This window comes from Cryptomeria japonica, chromosome 2 (genome assembly GCF_030272615.1).
Source record: "Cryptomeria japonica chromosome 2, Sugi_1.0, whole genome shotgun sequence".
Taxonomy (NCBI): Eukaryota; Viridiplantae; Streptophyta; class Pinopsida; order Cupressales; family Cupressaceae; genus Cryptomeria; species Cryptomeria japonica.
In genome coordinates this window covers 144,709,132-144,724,518 of record NC_081406.1, presented here as the reverse complement: position 1 = coordinate 144,724,518, position 15,387 = coordinate 144,709,132, and positions in this window count along the sequence as shown.

Genomic DNA, 15,387 nt, shown 5'->3' with positions numbered 1-15,387 from the left:
TGGGTTCACCTGGTTCCCTGAATGTTTTGGTGAGCTCACAATCACTAGATGACTTGTCTGAACCCCATTCTCATTCGTTAGAGTTTGTGGAATAGTGTTTCTTTTCTTGTTGGTCATTAGAGTCTGTGATTTGCAATGCTTCTTTAGAACTGTGAGTGCCTAATCTAAGGGGTATGAAGCCAAGTCCCTTGGAGCGCTGAGTCTTTAATGTTAACTCTGGTTGCAATAGTTCAACAATTCCTTTCTTTTTTAACCCAAGAGGGCCTTTACCATCATATATGAATTTTTGCAAGAACTTAAATCCTTTACCATACTTTTCACATGGTATTTTTATGCGATCTTGCGTAGATTCCTCTTTAAGTTCTTTATAAAGCATTTTGTGAAGATCTTCTTCTTCCATCTCACCCCATTTGTAGAATATAGTGGGATCCCATTTTATAGTAATAGTGGATACTTTTTTAGAAGGATGTAGTCATCCATAATCTTTAGGAGAATCCATTATATGTCTTAAATACATGGTTTGATTCAAAGTATAATCTCCCATGTAATTGTCCTTTTATTTTCCTTTAAGATCACCTTGTTTTAATGTATAAGGTTTTAATGATTCTGGATCCACATATGTTGATGATGGAGTTGCTTCTTTGTTAATTGGAATTATTATTTTTTATCCTGGTCATAGGTTATTATAATATATGAATGGATTTGGATCAACTTTTATTGTTACTTCAACTCCATTGTAAGGTAATTTGATACATTAATGATATGTTGATGGAACTTCTCTCATTTCATGTATCCATGGACGTCTGAAAAGAATGTTGTATGTGAGATCTAGATCCAGGACTTCACAAACCACATCCTTAATGATTGGCCCAATTCTCAGAGGTAAGATGATTGCCCCCTTGGATGAGCATTCTTTGTCATCATATGCTTTAATAGTGATCTTGTTCTTTGAATTTATAATTTGTTCGATATATCCCAATTGTTTAATAGTGTTCAATGTACAAATGTTCAAACTTGCTCCTCCGTCTATCAAGACTTGTTTGATATGGTTTTATGGAGAATGGCCTCAATGTAGAGAGGTGCATTCTGTGGCTATTATATAGATACATCATCAGCTTCTGTGAATGTAAGGCAACGTAGAGTGGAAAGGTATCCCACCATGGCTTGAAATTGGTCCACGTTCAGATCAGTGGGTATGGAGGTTTCTCTCAAGGTTTTATCAATAATGGCTTATGTGAAAGGGATATATGCAAGAGCTCAAGGATGGAAATGAGGTCGGGTTTCTTCCCTAACTAATCTACAAGGTCATACTCATTTTTGGTAGATGATGAGGTTGGGGTCTTGGGTGGAATACCTTGCAAAGTGAATTTACCTCGATGGGTTGTGACATTACATTCAGAGGTTTTGTCCTTAGAGGATGAAGAGGATGGTCCAATACCTTATGAAACAACTTTACTCTTGTTGGCATTTTGATGATGTTGTGATTATCATTGATGGACACACACTTGCTTTGTGTACACTTTCTTGATGTATGAGTTATGCTCAACCGGTAATTGTTCCAACTAGTATTATGTATTATAGTCTTTAGACTATCAGTGTTTTACAAAAGATGTTACTGGTCACAAATTGACTAAAGACCCAAAGCGGTATGAAGACCTCAAGCAGTTCGAGGATCTCAAGCGGTACGAAGGAACAAAGCGGTAGTTAACATTTTTCCAGTCTTCATTTTGACAACCAGTATTCGGTAAATTGTATGAACCGGTATTACTCTATGATGAGTTAGCATCCATTGGCACTTTGGCGATGATTTTGTGTCGTGTTACCAAATGTGTCTAGATGCATTGAACCTAGGAACTTGTAATCTAATCCTATTGGACTGACATGAAATCAGAATCCTTTATAAGGACATCATGTCTAGGGTTTGTATGTATGAGAGATATATGTGTATGTGAGATAGACAAGGTTATGTACGATCTTTGCAGAAGAAGATTAGGTCTGTGTAGAGTGTTGAGATACTGAAGACTGAAGTAATGCTAAAGTGCATTAACAATGAGCTATCAAGGATCTAACCAAGCATATTGTGCTAGTATCTAGATCACCCACTTGTTGATTACTCATATCTTCAACAAGTCTGAAACCCTTAACCGGATAGGCCTAGCAAAGCCTTTGTAAATCCTCTAACAAGGTGGTTCACAACTGTGGATCTAAAATCCTCTCACAAGGTAATCTTTAACAAGACTTGTCTCCTAACAAAGATCTAGATTCCTAACAAGATCTGTTCTGGTAAAGAACATTGTATGACCTTAACCGGTCTGGTTTCTATTATGCAGATAGTTACTTGTGAGTTTCTGCTCACCGTGGTTTTTCCCATTCGGGTTTCCACGTCAAATATCTTGTGTTATGGTGATTGTGGTTTTGTGGGTGAATCTATTACATTGGTTATCTGCTAAACTATTTAGAAGTTTGAGTTCAGTGTTTTTTGGTATACTAATTCACCCCCCCCCTCTTAGTATTAATCAATTGGTATCAGAGCCAACCTTTCTATAAGTCTAACCACTTGGAAGGAGATATGGGGGAATACACTATGAAGGAACTTACTCATCATCTCACTCAGACTAAGAGAGCCTATGATGAACTCAAAGTCAAGTATAAAGCCTCTTTGGCCAAAAGAAGAGAGCATGCTGAGAAACTAATGGAGCTTACTAAAAATAGTTCTTCTGATGAAGTAGACATGGATGCCCTAGTTGAAGAAGTTGAAAAACTAAATGAATCTAATGCCAACCTGAGAAGGGAATTGGAAGGACTGACTATCAGAATATGTCAAGAGCTTGAGAACCAAAGGAAAGCTGAAGATCTGGTAAAAGACAAAGATATTGAGATCTCCAAGTTGAAGCAAGAAATTAGTGCCCTTACCGCTCATCTCCAAGAGAGTAAAGTGGAAAAAGAAGAAATGCAAGGTGAACAAAACATGGCTATTTCTGAGAATGCAACCTTGAAGGAATCCAATGCTTATATTTTCAAAGAACTTACTGAGACAAAGGAGATACTTGCCAAATTCAATCAGAGTACTGCTAAGCTAGAGCAAAAGCTTGAATCAACAAAACCGGTAAAGAATACCACTGGACTTGGTTTCTCTGGGTATGAGGAAGGTGAGACCTCTAGAACAAAAGATGTAGCATCAAAGAAGCAACCAACATCAAAGGATAAAGGTAAGCAAAAGTTTAAAACTTATTTGCTTTAATTGTCTCAAAGAAGGACATACTGCTAATGTGTGTAGAAGCAAGGCCTACAATTATTTTCCTTATTTTCTAAATAATAAGCCTAGATCCAATAGATTCAATGGAAACTGCTATGCATGCAACAAGTTTGGGCATAGAGCATTTGAATGCAGGTCTATTTTGCACAACACTGGGAGATACTCTCTGTATATGGTGAAAATGGATATAACAACAATAACAACATTGAAAGACTAAATGAATTCAACCACAAAACCCTAGCCTAACAATAACAAAGATCCACCATAACATATGAAAATTACCTAAGACAATGCAAATCAAATGAAATCACAAAGATTATACCATCACATGTTCTTTAGGGTTTGAATCTCCATTCTTCCTATCTCCATTGATCTTGCTTGATATATTTTCTCTCAGATTTTATGTACACAAGAGCTCAACAAAGAACGGAATGTGGTTGCAAGTAGGATCGCATATGAAAAGCGTAGTGTAGTCAAGTAGTTGGGTAGTTAGGGTTTGATAATGAAGGAAGCATCTCCTTATATAGAAGACATTATATGAAAATGGAGGGATAAGATTGAGAGGTGTAAAAGGAGGTCGGCTATGATTAGAGGGTAGGTAAAGAAAATAATAAAATAATGAAAGGGTAGGTAGTGTAGGAATTAAGAGATGAATGACATGTGTCATGGGTAGAAAAGGCTAATGAATTAATTAAATAAATAAAGATTTATTTAATTAATAGAAGAATTAGGCTAAAGTAATTAAATAAATAAAATATTTATTTAATTAGACTGGACAATTTTAGGTGTCTACATTTTGCCCCTCTTTGAGACAATGCAGCTTGTCGCGTTGTATCAAAGAAGATAAGATGAACTGATACAAAGTTGCCCCAAGATGGGAATGATATGCCCCCTCGAGAGATTGTATGAAAAATGTCTGAAAAGATCACAGACAATCTCTCAATAAGAAAGAAAGGCTAGAATGGATTGACCGGATAAAGTGACAGAATCATGGGATAACGAAGACTGACTCGGGAAATGAGGGCTAGGACTAGGCTAGGGCAGTCTATAAATAGACCACGAGGGGAAAACATCCTCATTGTCATCCACACCTTCAAGAGATTAGAGTGCAGAGCGAGATAGAGCAGCAGCAGTTAGCAGCAATGGCAATGATTCATAGATTCGATCGCGTTCATCGATTTTAGAGGCCAGCAGAGGTAGGAGAGCCGATAAGTACCACAAAACCTCCTTGTACTTTGTTGTATTAATTATTGTCATAAATGCATGCTAGGTAGTGCAATAAATGCACTTTAGAAAAATATCAAAAAGTGTCCAAAATGCGTAGGCGCATCTGTGCTGGTGCTAGGCACGTCCATGCTGGCTAGGCGCGTCTGTGTTTGTGCGAGGCCCATCTATGCTGGAAAAGGCATCTGTGTAGGATGCGATCACATCTGTGTTTTGCAGGCGCATTTATGATAGGTAGGCACGTTTGTGTCTTTTAGGCGCGTCTATGTAGTGCATAGGCATGTCTATGTGTTTCAGGCGTGTCTGTGCTAGGCAAGCGTGTTTATGCAGTCTCTAAGCGCATTTATGTCATGAAAGCACATTTGTGTCCAAAAATGTGAATTTGTGTCTTCTAGGTCAAATCGACAGATCTGTGATGAACATACGTTGTCAATTGGATAAGCTGTTAAGAGGATACACTCAAGTAGGTCCTCTAGGGAAGACTAGGATAGCAAATAGGGCTAGGATTGACAATTCTATGATAGAACATACATTGCCAATTAGGAAACTACTCAAGAGGATTCACTCAAGCAGAAGCCCTAAGATAGGATAGATCAAGGCACTTTGTGGTGAACAGTGAGTACCAAGACATAGTACTTTGTGATGAACAGGGAGTACCAATAGGAGCAGCACTTTGTGATGAACAGTGACTGCAAATGTGAACAGCACTTTGTGATGAACAGGGAGTGCCAAACACTTAGTACTTTGTTATGAACAGGGAGTACCACTAGGATAGAAGCAACACTTTGTGACGAACAGTGAGTGTCACTATGATAGAAGCAACACTTTGTGATGAACAGTGTGTCACTAGGACTGACATGATTGATTTGTGTGACTGCAGGAGTATTTGCCTATGTTGTAGTCACAGGAGAGATTCCCATCAACTCAAAGGTTGCGACCTGAGTTGACAGCTGAGGACCGAGCTGCGATTGAGGCTATGGGATTGAGACATATTCTATATGTGCCTGAGTTTCGGGCGAACATGGGATTGCTGACTGCACTGGCGGAGAGGTGGCACTATAAGACTTGCACTTTCCATTTGCCAATGGGGGAGATGATAGTCACCCTGGAGGATGTATACAGGATTCTATGGATACCGATCGATGGGGAGTTGATTCCTTATGATCGAGACGGAGATAGGGATGCCCTGAGACGAGTGTTCCAGGATCCAGCATTGGAGATGAGGGTTGGACATATTGCTTGGGATACCATGGCAGTGATAGGGTGAGCGCTACCAGTAGTACTAGGAGGAGTGATTAGTGGGTTCTTGTGTCCGGACAGAGCGACACGAGGGTTGGCTATGGGTTGGGGAGGTGCACTGGAGACACTAGTTACTCAGCACACCAGATATGCCTAGGGACCGTGCGTGCTGGCACATTTATATTATGAGTTGCATCAGTTTGTATACCATGGATCAGTGGGATTGGGCTGCGGAGTGACATTGCTATAGGTGTGGGCATATGAGCATCTGCTAGTGACATGACTGATACACTTCAGGGGCAGGGGCCATGGACACAGTTTTGTGCATTTGTATGATATGATCACCTCGTAGCCACGGATTGGTAGGTTGAAGTACTGGCGGTGGGTTATAGATGAGATTGATATGGTTATATGGAGGTCGTACCTAGGATGTGAGCAGTGGGAGGATGATGCAATAGAGCTACCCTACACCTTCCGGAGCAGGTATCTGATTGGGCGGATGCCCTATGTACTGGAGAGGCATCAGCAAATGCCATAGGGTTCTGGTATGTATGCACAAACGGTCAAGGATCAGGTGCACTTTGGGCCATTGCTATCATATGATCAAGTTGTTACATAGCTAGTGGAGATGATGCCCTTACCCTGGGATATGTGGCTAGAGATCAAGGATGCCGGCATGGATGCAGCGTACATAACGTATTAGGTCGAGCATCCATTCCCATGCCTGACAGATCTAGGAGAGCCGCTAGATGGAGATGGTGGTGGGGATGGTGATGATGATGGAGATGATGGGGGTAGAGGCCGATGGAGGAGATGAGGTGTAGTTGGAGAGAGGAGGGTGGCGTTGTAGAGGGAGGGTGGAGAGGACAGACAGGCTCAGATTGTGAGGGGTCATGGTGGATTGCTGCTACAAGTGCCAGCAACATAGGGTCCCAGACAGGTGCAGGGACAGGGACAGAGGCAAGTACAGGTACAGCCATCGGTACAGGCATAGGCACAGGGACAGAGACCCATACAGGGGGAGCCACAGGTAGAGCCACAGGAGGAGGCACAGGGGGCCGAGGTAGAGGAGGATGAGCTAGTTGAGCTGAGGGAGATCTACCAGGGACAGGCAAATGAGATTCAAGACTTGGAGAGGGAGAGGGATAGACTCAGGAGGTGGCTCAGAGATACTGAGTGGGAGCGAGACCAGGCTATACAGCACTACACTAAGGCTGAGATAGCACTAAGGGCTGGGAGGCAGGCGACAGAGGACACAAGGGCTGGATATGCCTATGTGCTATGGGCAGGAGAGGAGATAGGCTACTGGCGGGATCTATATTATGCTATAGTGCCACTAGATCAACGGGCGAGGAGCTTCCGTAGACCATCGCAGACAGCGACAGCTATAGGAGGGAGCCAGAGGAGACAGGTATCTAGTGGTGGGGTTATGGGTCCTCCACCACCACCAGATAGAGGGGACAGGAGGGATGATCCTAAGGCGGGTCCTTCCAGGGCTCAGATTCCGTCGAGGCCAAGCGGCTTCGAGGGAGGGAGTTCATCATAGCCATAGAGGGCTCCCTATGTATCAGTATTGTACCATTTTTGTATGATGATGTGGACACCTACGGGTGATTGTAGCCATATGATTTTGACATCATTGTATCATGACACTTTATATATATATATATATATATGAAATTATTCATCTTTGCGGCAACTATATGCATGTGTACCTATGTGATGAGATGTTTAATGATGTATGTTTTATGTGATGGTTATGATATGGATGCAAATATGTACATGATGAAATGCAATATTTTTGTTCTTTTATGTTTTGAATATTATGCAAATGTGAATGTGAATGTATGAAATGCGAATGAATATGATGATGCAAATGATTATTTACATGATAAAAATGTAAAATCTACTTACATGTGTTGTGTGCAGGATGTGAGGCAATTGTGATATCTATATGTATGTATGGAATGCTTAATATGTGGTAATGCAGGTGCAACTACATGAAATGTAAATATTTTTGGTGTGTCATTATACTCAGTCATGTGAAAGTAGGCTACACAAACTCAAGAAGGATGATGGAAGTCAATCAAGAAAGGGGGATGAAAGATAGAAGATATGAAAGTGAAAGAGCTTCTTGTGTGTTATCATCATTGAGCTTTATTATGGCAAGTAGGTTATGACAATCGAGGCATATATTCGACCTAGAAAGCCATTGTACCTATTTGCATGGAGATAAGACAGTCACAAACAAGGAATGCCCCAGTTCACACTAGACTCATAGTGTCCTCATATCCTTGGACAAGTCACAGCATTACTAAGAGACAATCCACAGACAGTAAAAGAAAAATAGGTGACGATACCCCATCCTCGCCTTTCTAGTCAAAGACATCCTGGAGATAGAATCTCTAGTCAGAGACATCCTGGAAAAGCTAAAAGACATGTCACCCAAAAAGATAAAATCAAAAGAAAACCAAGACTCGACACCAACATCCACTATAGTCCTCAAGTTTAGTGTCTCTTGTCACTTGTATAAGTCTTATTTGATTGTGGTCACAATGTTTACTTTCACAAAAGGATAGATAGCACTGAACCATAATGTTGTCTGAGTTTGTTGAAAGATTTGATTTGTTGAAGCACATTGTTGTTGTCGTGTCTCATCTGAAACTGACTGAATCCAGGAAACTGATACGTTATTGCGGAGAAGATAGAACTTTATTGCTTATTGGCGATGCAAATGTTGTTTTATTGTGGATTGTGCATGTATAGACTGAAGGAAGTTGGAAGAAACTGAACTCCTCATAATATGTGATGATCTTAGTTCCACACCCATCACTAGACGTAGGATTTGCCTTAGCCACAGATAGGAGCTGATTTATTATGGATGGAAAGGGATGAAAATGAAGCTTATTATGAATGGCGAACCAATCTTGGGTAGATCAATAACAAGCCATGATGGGAATGGGTATGTTTATTATGAATGGATAGATTGTGAGTGTGTGCAAAGTGAAAGGATGAAATGGAGTCCTAAAGGAGGGAGGAGCAATGTCTCGACGCATGACGCTGGTGACCCAGTTTTCACCATGGTACATGCCCAGGGTGCCACCAAAGTGGTTTTCACCGTTGGACAAAATTATTTCTCTTTACTTTTTTTATTTTTCAATTTTTTTTGTGTCACAAGGTGCCTATTTCCCAGGTTTTCTCCAAGTAACAATTTTTTATGTTTTATGATTTTTTTGTATTTTTGAATTTTTTTTTTTTTTGTATTTTTGAATTGGGATACTCTAAAGAGCTATGTGTAGAACCTGTGAAGGTGCATGCTTTTGATAGGATCCTCTAAAGGTTCACCCTCTGTTTTTGAGAGTTGATATGCACCAAATCCATATGTTGTTGTAATGATGTAAGGACCAAGCTAGTTTGATTCAAATTTGCCCTTCTTCTCTCTGTCTTGTTGATTTTTGGGGTTTTCTCTTAGAACCAAATCACCTACCTCAAATGTGTGAGGCTTGACTTTGTGATTGTAGTTGTGACTCATTTGTTGTTGATAAGCCTTGAGATGATTAAAAGCAGTTTGTCTTCATTCATCCAATAGTTCAAGTTCTTGTAAGCGAGAGACCCTATAGTCTTCATCACTGATGATGTTTTGCAAAGAGACTCATAAAGAGGGTAACTTGACCTCAATAGGCAAGATAGCTTCAACGTCGTAGATAAGTGAATAGGGTGTATCTCCTGTAGGTGTGCAAACGCTTGTGTGGTAGGCCCAAAGTGCGGGATTAAGTTGTATATGTCAATTACGACCAGCCTCGTCGACTATCTTTTTTAAGATTTTGAGGATTGTTTTATTAGATGCCTCATCTTGACCGTTACCTTGGGGGTAATATGGTGTGGAGAAATGATGAGTAATATGGAAGCAATCACAGAGTTCACGAACATCTTGATTTTTGAAGGGACGCTCGTTGTCAGTGATGATGGAAACAGGAATGTCATATCGACAAATGATATAATTGAGAATGAACGTAGCAATTTGTTTTCCAGTGACTTGCATGAGGCATGGCTTCGATCCATTTTGTGAAATACTCTGTGGCAGTGATAATGAATTTATGACCATTGGAAGAAGGAGGGTGAATCTTGCCTATGAGATCGAGTCCCCACTAATAAAAGGGCCAAGGAGTCGCAATTGGTTGAAGTTCTTGTGCTGGCGCATGGATGAGGTCTCCATGAAGTTGACATTGCTTACATTTTCTGACAAACTGATATGAGTCTTTTTCCATATTGGGCTAGTAATATCCAGTCCTGATAAGTTTCTTGGCCAAGGTAGGACCACTAGAATGTGGACCACATATCCCTTCATGTACTTCACGTAACATAATCTGAGCTTCATCGCTTTCTAAACATCTAAGAAGAGTGCAATCTAGACCTTGATGGTATAGGACATCGGATAAAATGATGTATCGAGAAGATTGGCGAATGAAAGTGCGATGTTGGTTATTGGATAGATCAGGAGGTAGGGTATTATCGCGAAGGTATGTGAAAATGGAACCATATAACTGGGACTCAGGACCGACGACACATATCATCTCAGTAGGAGTGATTTCATACAAAGGAACCAAAAGGTTATCCACCAAGAACTCATAGAGGGTCTCATTCGGAGGTAGATCGATCAATGAAGCAATTGTAGCCATGGCATCTACGGCTCGATTCTGCTCTCTTGGTATCTGCTCAAAGTCTATCTTTGTGAAATGTTGTTTTAGGTCATCCACCATTCTTTTTTAAGGCATTAATTTCTCATCCTTTGTTTGGTAATCATCAATTTCTTGATGGGTTACAAGTTGAGAGTCCCCAAAAACATGAAGTTCCTGGATCTTCCACTGAACTGCTATTCGTAATCTAGTTGTTAATGCCTTGTATTCTGCTATGTTATTAGTGCAAGGAAATGATAAGCGGTATGATTTTGGTATGGAATCCCCTTGAGGAGTTATAAAGAGGATGCCAGCTCCTGCCCCATGCTGTGTGTGTGAGCCATCAAAGTATAGTTGCCATTGTTTCGCATGCGACACTGTTAAAATGGATTCATCTGGAAATTCTGAAGGTAGAGGAACATCATCTATCATGGGAGCATCCACTAACTGATCTGCGATAGCTTGTCCTTTGATTGCTTTTCTATCCACATACTCGATGTTGAATTCACTCAGGAGCATCACCCATTTGGCTAGTCGCCCAGTAAGCATTGCTTTATTGAGAAGGTATTTCAATGGATCGATCCTTGCAACCAACTTAGTCTTATGAGTTAGCATGTAATGTCATAATTTCTGCAAAGCAAAGACCATAGCGAGACATGCGCGCTCAATTGGTGTGTAATTGAGCTCATATCCCACCAATGTGCGACTAATATAGTATAATGCCTTTTCTTTGCCCTCAGCAACTTGTTGTGCTAAGAGTGCCCCCAATGTTGTTGAAGTAGCTGATATGTATAGTAATAAAGGCTGATTTGGAATTGGTGGCATCAAAACTGGTAGATTCAGAAGATAATCTTTGAGTATCTGGAAAGCTTGTTGACAGTTATCATCCCATTTGAATTTGATTTTTTTATGCAGCAAGTGCTAAAAAGGATTACACTTATCTGCAAGTTGTGCTATGAATCTTCGTATGGACTGAAGTCTCCCTTGTAAAGATCGAAGTTGACTGATGTTTCGTGGTGGTTGCATCTCTAGGATGGCTTTGACTTTTGCTGGATCGGCTTCGATTCCTCTTTTTGATACAATGAATCCTAGGAGCTTCCCGGAGGTTACTCCAAAGACACATTTCTTGGGGTTTAATCTTACTTTGTATTTTTCCAACCGATCAAAGATGATTGAAAGTATGTCTAAATGTGTATCTCTGTCTATTGATTTGCCCAAGAAGTCATCCACATAATTTTCCACAGTAACGTGCATGAGATCATGAAAGATAGTAGTCATGGCTCTTTGATATGTAGTGCCTGCATTTTTTAGCTCGAAGGGTATGACATTCCAGCAGAAGGTTCCCCAAGGATAAGTAAATGTTGTTTTGTGTTGATCCTCAAACGCGATCTTTATTTGATTATAACCAGAGAATCCATCCATCAAAGATAACATCGCATGACCTGCTATGAGATCAACAATCAAGTCAATATTTGGTAATGGAAAATCATCCTTAGGACAAGCTTTGTCGATGTCTCTGAAATTTGTACATATTCTGATACTACGATCTGGTTTACTGACAGGCACTAAGTTGGAGATCCATTTAGGATAATCAATTGGGCATATGAATCCGACATCCAATAATTTCTCAAGTTCTGCTTTGACTAGTAATGCCACTTGTAGATGCATCTTTCTTAATTTCTATTTCACTGGTTTTGCCCCTGGTTTAACTATCAAATGATGCATTACCAAATCTAGATCCAATCCAGGCATATCAGCATATGACCATGCAAAGTTGATTTGTCATTCTTTGAAGAAACTTATGAATTTTGACCTTTCTGACTCCATCAAAGATTGGGCTAGGAATATGTTGTGTGGAACATCTTCCGTACCAATATTTGTTTTGATAGTCTCCTCTACCAACATGGATGACTTTTCCTCATATGATGCTGGGAGAATGTCAAGCCTTCCATCTTCGAGTGCCTCAGAGAGGTTTTCACCCTCAGATACGTCCTTTCTTTTTACTTTTTTGGGGTCAAACAGTGCCACAGTGTGGTTTTTGCCATAAGACCCTTGGTTTGTTTTTATTTTTATATTTTTGCGACTAGAAGGCCCAACACCCTCACTGAAATATGCCACGCTATTGAGTTCTATAGTGTATCCCACTTTATGGTCCCCAGGGGGAAGATCATCTTGTATGCCAAGATAGTCAATAAAAGCTTCATCATTTTGGAATGTGTCAAGCTGTGCAGGTCCTTCATGATCCCAGTCAATAAGTTGGTGATGAATGAGGGGAAGGCCTTTAATGTCTTCGAAGTTAGCGGGGCTAAGAGTGAAGATGGAGTTATATTTAGGTATGTCAAGGTAATTATCGAGGTCATCATTAGCACTCTCCTCATTAGTCTCGATCGTGAACAAATCCAAATTATCATCACTAGTAGCGCATTCTGGGACAGGTGTTCTCATTCTATGTGATTTCGACCTAGAACCTAGAGACAAAGACTGTATGGGTTCCTTTGGAGTTGTTTCTTGACCAACTTTGAATTTCCTATTAAATTCCTCTTCTTCTATGGGTTCATCTGGTTCTTTGAATGTCTCGGTGAGCTCATAGTCACTAGAGGATTTGTCTAAACCCCATTCCCAATCATTGGAGTCTATAGAATAGCGATTTTCTTGTTGAATTTTGGCATCTTTGATTTGTAATGCTTCTTCTGTCCTTTGAGTCACAAAACCAAGTCCCTTTGAGCATTCTTTTTTGAATGTCAATTCAGGTTGTAAAGGTTCAATGATGCCTTCCTTTCTTAACCCAAGAGGGCTTTTGCCATCATACCCAAATTTTTGTAGAATCTTGAACCCTTTGCCATACTTCTCACATGGTATACTGAGGAGATCTTGTGTATCATCTTCAAGGTCTTTGTAAAGCATTTTGTATAAATCTTCCTCTTCCAATTCACACCATTTTTGGAAGATTGTAGGATCCCATTCAAGTGTAATGATAGATACTCGCTTAGTAGGATGTGGTCATCCATATTCTTTTGGTGAATTCATGACTTGTTATAAGTACATGGTCTGATTCAAAGTGTATTCACCCATGCCTTTGTCCTGGAAGTTGCCCTTAAGTTCACCTTGTTTTGATGTCGAAGGTTTTAATGACTCAAGATCAATGTACGCAGAAGAAGGAACAGCTTTGCGATTATTGGGAATGATGGTCTCAGTTTTTGGTCTCAAGTTATTGCAATATATGAATTGATTAGGATCACCATTAACTATTATTTCAACTCCACTGTGAGGAAACTTGATGCATTGGTGATATATACATAGGACCACCCTCATTTCATGAATCCAAGGATGTCCTAGCAATAGGTTGTATGTGAGATCAAGATCTAAGACTTGACAAACCACATCCTTTGTAACTGGCCCAACTCTAAGAGGTAAGGTGACTGTACCCTTGGATGAACGCTCTTCATCATCATATGCTTTTATGGTGATTTTGTTTGTAGAATTCACAGCCTTGTCAGAATATCCCAATTGCTTAATAGTGCTCAATGTACAAATGTTTAGACCTACTCCTCCATCTATTAGGACTCGTTTTATTCGATGTTTGTGTATGAAGGCTTCAATGTGTAAGGGTGCATTATGTGGCTGACTTATGGAGGTGTCATCAGCTTTTGTGAATGTAAGGGAGTGTGGAATGGAAAGGTATCCCACCATGGCTTGAAACTGGTCCACGTTCAGATCAGTAGGGACAGTAGTGTCTCTCAAGATTTTATCAAGAATGGCTTTATGTGCGGGGGATATGCGTAGGAGCTCAAGGATGGAGATGAGTGCGGGTGTCTTCTCTAACTGTTCTACAAGGTCATACTCAGGCTTGGTTGATGAGGAAGCGGTTTTTTTGGCTGGAGCACCTTGCAAAGTGAATTTACCTCAATGGGTTGTAACATGACATTCAAAGGTAGGTTCGGAAGAAGATCCAATTCCTTTCAGAACGATCATGGGTCCCTAGGTATAATTCTCAAGGTTTTTGTCCTTGATGATAATGGTAGAGACGTAATTGTCCATCGAGATGTGATTGATAGTTGAATCATAGTTGTAGGATGCTTTGGTATAGTTGGTCTGGTCATCTATGGCTGCAACTTTTCCCTTGTCATGTTTTGGGAATAGTTCCTTAAACATCTCATGTTCTTGATTGGAGGAGTGTCCTTCAATCTCAATGTCACCTCTATCAATGAGATCTTGTATGATGTTCTTCAGCCGATGGCAATTTCCTATTGTATGACCCTTGCTCTTATGGAATTCACAATACTCATCATCATTCCACCAATTTGGTTTCACCTTTGGTTCATATGGAGGAAAATCTAGAACTGTGATTACCTTGTTTGCCACTAGCTTTTTGAAGACTGACTCAAGTGGTTCTCCCAATGGAGTGTACTTCCTTTGTGATTTGGAAGTTGTTTGAGTATTCACCTGATTTGATCTAGAAAAAATGAATTTGGGTTGCATTGTATTGGCATCAACAACACCATCATTGACTGTGTTCTTGTTTTTACTCCAAAATCTTGGCTTATCTTTTCCTTTAAAGTCATCTTTGTTTTCTTTGAATATTTTGATGACTCCTTGTTCAATTAGGACCTTCTCTGTTGCTAAGCCTTTTTCAATGACATCCTTGAAGGTGGACAAACAAGCTTTTCTTAGGTCATAACCAATGTCTTTGTTAACATTTTGGGTGAACATCTCTACCATTTGTTTTTGTGGAATTTCACAAGAGCATCTACTAGCTAGATTCCTCCATCTTTGTAAAAATGATGCAAAAGACTCTCCATCCTTTTGCTTGGTGTTGCACAAAATAGTGACTGATATGTCTGTCTCTATGTTGTATGAGAAATGTTGAATAAATGCCTCTGCTAGATCACCCCAAGACTTAATTCTAGGTGGAAGTTGGGAGAACCATTCCATAGCTTGATCACCTAAGCTCTATGGGAATAATCTCATCAAATATGTCTCTTCTGAAGCTAC